This window comes from Neopelma chrysocephalum, unplaced genomic scaffold (assembly GCF_003984885.1).
Source record: "Neopelma chrysocephalum unplaced genomic scaffold, ASM398488v2 Primary Assembly neopelma1_75142, whole genome shotgun sequence".
Lineage (NCBI taxonomy): Eukaryota > Metazoa > Chordata > Aves > Passeriformes > Pipridae > Neopelma > Neopelma chrysocephalum.
The window spans coordinates 1-4,514 of record NW_020909193.1 but is presented as its reverse complement, the minus strand read 5'-3'; the positions used below and the strand labels follow the sequence as shown (position 1 = coordinate 4,514).

The window sequence follows — 4,514 nt, the reverse complement described above, 5'->3', positions numbered from 1 at the left end:
CTCCCCTCCTCATCACTTTGTCCTCCAACTGCCCTTGACGAGCCATTAACCAATCACAACAGACCAATTAAAACAGTTTACACAGAAGTTCTCCCTCCAAGGCCAAGTCCACTGCTTTATCAGAGCACTTGGCAGGAGACAAGCATAAACTTCTGCAGGTGGCTAGGGCCAAACACAGACCAAAAATAATGACATTCCAACTTCGTCCCGATACAAAGGGGCGTGGCAGGGATTGGGCGTGGCTCTCACCTGGCAGCAGCATCACCTGGTGGTGGGCAGAGTCAGGCTCCCAGGTGACGCCCAGCTGGAGGCGTGGCCGCTCGGTGGCCGGGGCCTCTGCGGGTCGGGGCAGGTCCAGGAGCTTTGATACCTGTCAAGGTGTGTCGGGAGAGCCACACCCCCATGCCCCGCCCTAAGCCCCGCCCACCCCAGCCCCGCCCTCCTATTTAGGGGAAAGGATACCCAGGTGTGGCTGGGGCGTGGCCGCCCTTCCCCTGAGCGCCACGCCCCTTCCAGGGCAGAGCCATCCAGGGTCGTCATCAGGTCCGGGTGATCCGGGCTCACCTGGGGGCGCAGAAACGGTTGGGTTTTAACCCAAAATCGGAGCTTTCCCGCTCCCCAAAATGGGCGTTTTTAGCCCCAAAATATTCAGGGTATCAGGTCTACCCGTTAAAGTCAATGGGGTTGAGGGGACAACAGGTTTACCCATTAAAGGCAATAGGGCAAAGAGGACATCAGGTCTACCCTTTAAAGTAAATGGGGACAAACTGGACATCGGGTCTACCCATTAAAGTCAATGGGACAAATGGGAAATCAGGTCTACCTATTAAAGTCAATGCGGATCAATAGGTCATCAGGTCTACCATTAAAGTCAAAGGGACAAATGGGATATCTGGTCTACCCATTAAAGTCAAAAGGGATTGACAGGTCATCAGGTCTACCCATTAAAGTCAATTGGGCAAACTGGACACCAGGTCTACCCATTAAAGTCAATGCAGATCACTGGGCCATCAGGTCTACCCATAAAGTTTCTAATACAGTCCAGTGATCTCAGTAGGTCAGGCCGCACTGTTTTGGGGGGGTTTTTTGGGGGGAGGGGAGATCCAGGTGTCCAAGGGGTTCACAGATGTACAGAGGGGGGACCCAGAAGTTTTCTGGGGGTGGGGGGGAATCCAAGCATCCTGACTCACCACAACAGGGCGGGAGAAGACAGTGGCCAATGTGGCGTCCTCTCGGTTGATGTACACGCAGATGATCCTCGGCGGGGGGGTGGCTTTTTGGGGGAGACCCCGACATTCAGGGGGTGTCCCCTGGTACCCAGGTGAAGGACCCAGGTCTGAAGGGACCCCCTGTCCCCCCCAAATTACCTCGGGAGAGGATGCAGCGCAGGTAGACCCAGGCACTCTGGTCGGTGGGGTCAGTGAAGACAGCGTTCTGCACCAGCTCCAGCTCTGGGAGGGGCAAAGAGGGTACCCCAATATCTCAGGGGGACCCCAGGGGGCATTTGAGGGGGCTCTGGTGAACCCCCAGTGTGTCCACACAATGTTTTGGGGGAGTTGACAAAGAGGCACCCCAAAAATCCAGGTCATCAGGTCTACCCATTGGAGTCAAAGGGGCAAATAGGACATCAGGTCTACCCATTGGATAAAATGGGGCAAACTAGACATCAGATCTACCAATTGTGGAAGTTAATAGGCTATCAGGTCTACCCACTAAAGTCAATCGGGGTTAATGGGTATCAGGTCTACCTATTAAAGTCAATGGGGATAAATGAGCTATCAGGTCTACCCACTAAAGTCAATGGGGATCAATGAGTAATCAGGTCTACAAATTAAAGTCAATGGAGATGAGACATCGGGTCTACCCATTTAATGTATAGGGGCAATGGGAAATCAGGTCTACCCATTACACTCAGTGGGGCAAATGGGATATCAGGTCTACCCATTAAAGGCAGTGGGGATAAATGAGACCAGGTCTACCTGGGGCAAATAGGACATCGGATCTACCCATTAAACTAAATAGGGATCAATGAGTTATCAGGTCTACCCATTAAAATCTATGGGGATGAGACATCAGGTCTACCCATTAAACAATGGGGATCAATGGGTGTCCTGGTTGGAACGGCTGGGACCAATTCATCACTGGAAGGGTGTAACCCAAACCTGTGTATTCTATAGCCTTCCATGCCATTGCCCAGAAACTGTTGTCAGTAGAGGCCTGCGAGGTGGGAAGATGTTCCTGTCCTCATACCCTTTTATGGAATTCCCCGCTCTGATACCCTTTTATGGAATTCCCCTCTCTGAGGGAGGGACTGAGAATCCTCATGGCCTTTTATGGAACTCCCCGCTCTGAGGGAGGGACTGAGCACTCCCGCCTGAACTGGAGAATATATAAACTGGGAGTTTCAGAACCTTACCACCTCTCATGGGATCCAGAGGAAGACTGCAGCTCACCGCTCTCAACCAGACTGAGACCACCACCCTCAACTGGACTGCAATCACCACTTTCTGACCAGCTGGCAGCAGCTCTCCCACCAGCAGGTTTTTTTCCCTTCTCCCTTTACTTTGGACTCAGGGGGCCAAGGAACACCACTTTTGTTCATGCCCCAGGGTGCTGGGTTATACATTTGGGTTTTGTGGGTTAAAACCACTTGTCTGCCTGTATAATTGTACTTACTGCATTATTTTAATAAATTGTTATTCTGACTTATAATCTCTCTTTTGAGTTGAGTTCATTTCCCCTGCTGGTAAACTTTTAAACCAGTACAACACCTATCTACACAATGATGTTAACCTTGTGTCCAGACCCACCCCTTCCCCTCTGTAACCTTTCTGGGGGGTTTATTCCTCGGGATTTCCAGGGTCTCAGTTTCAGTGGAGCGGATCTTTCCCACCTGGATCTTTGTTAAATCAACTTCAAGATGGCCAATCTGAGCCGCTGCAACCTGGCCCGTGCCAACCTGTGCTGGGCCAGCCTGGAGAGGGCTGACCTGTCAGGCTCTGTGCTGGATGGAAGAGCTGCTGCAGCTTGGGAGGGCTGGGCTTGTGTTAACAGAGAGGAGCTGGAACAAACAGAGCGGTGTAAAACATCGAGTTCTTAAATAGATTCTAGAGTTGTTCTGGTTCCTAAAGCTTTTACACTTCCTCCCAGTAATGATTTGATGGGATTGACTGCCAAAGCAGAAATTAAAAGTGTCTTCTGGATTGTCTTTGGTGTTGTTCTTCTGGCTCTCACTGACTCCTGTCTGTGCCAGTGTGCCAACCTGCCAGGGGTGAAGATGCTGCGCTCCAACGCAGAGGGAACGTCACTGAAAGGCTGCAACTCTGAGGACCCATCAGGTCTTAAAGCTAATCTGGAAGGTAAGAAGCTTTTGCCTTGTGAATCTGTGCCAACTGAAGCCTGTGCTTGTACATTTCTATGGCCCAGAAAAGTTTCAGCTGTGGTTTGTAGAATCTTGAGAAGGGCCCACAAGGGCTGCACTGAGTCTGTGATCATCTCAGCCCAAAATCCCCTTGTCCTCCTCCAATTCACACAGCTCTGAGGCAGCACCAGTGTGGAGCTGCTGTGTTTCTGACTGGTTTTCCTCCCAGAACTCCTTTCTGTGTGTGTTCCAGGTGGCAGCCTGAAAGGAGTGGCCATGGAGGGCAGTCAGATGACAGGAATTAACCTCCAAGTTGCAACGCTGAGAAACACCAAACTAAAGAACTGTAACCTCAGGGGAGCAACGTTGGCTGGAACTGATTTGGAAGTGAGTTGGGATTCATTTTCCATCCTATTCCTTCCTATCCTATAGTCAGCTGGTAACTTGGGGGATTGCTGGATTTTGGCTGAGCTCTCCAGCTTCAGAGTACAATGGAGTTCAGGTAAATGGACTTCAAGTAAAGCTTTGAACAGAGTTTTGGGTGCATTCCATTGACACTTCTTTTTCTTTTCCCCTTCAGAATTGTGACCTATCAGGTTGTGACCTCCAGGAAGCCAATTTGAGGGGCTCTGATGTGAAAGGAACCATCTTTGAAGAGGTGCTGACCCCCCTGCACACGTCCCAGAGCGTCAGATAGGGAAGAGAACACATCAAAGAGGAAGGAATCCAAACATTTGTCATGACTTTCTTCACCTCCTCCCCTTCCTGAGTTAGAGGTAATGGTTATTAGACAACTTCCATTTGCAGTAGTGCCTAAGTAGACTCTTTCTGATCACTTTTGGGGAGGGAATTTGTGTTTCAGAGGTGGAAAGAGAGAGTTTCTTCCTTTGTGAAGAGAGTGAGGAAGTGGGCTGGTTCTGAAAGCAGAAAGTGGGGTTGGTTTGGGGGGAGGGTTCAAGACTTTCATTGTCTAGCATTGCCTGACTTTGGAATGCATTTTAATTTCTAAAGCACAATATATGCAATTCTATTTATTAAGTCTGGAGCTGCAATATGAATAGGAAATGTTATTGCTGTATAGTAGCAAAGAAAGTTGAGGTTTACAGGTAGACAAGTGTATTTACAGTCAGTGTCTTCATTCCTGCAGGGTGTT

At 49.8% G+C, this 4,514-nt stretch overlaps 1 pseudogene; it reads left to right on the top strand.

Annotated features, from left to right (window-relative positions):
* Window positions 1–1,884: 1,884 nt before the first annotated feature.
* On the top strand, window positions 1,885–4,272 carry LOC113979328 (annotated as a pseudogene).
* Window positions 4,273–4,514: the final 242 nt, after the last annotated feature.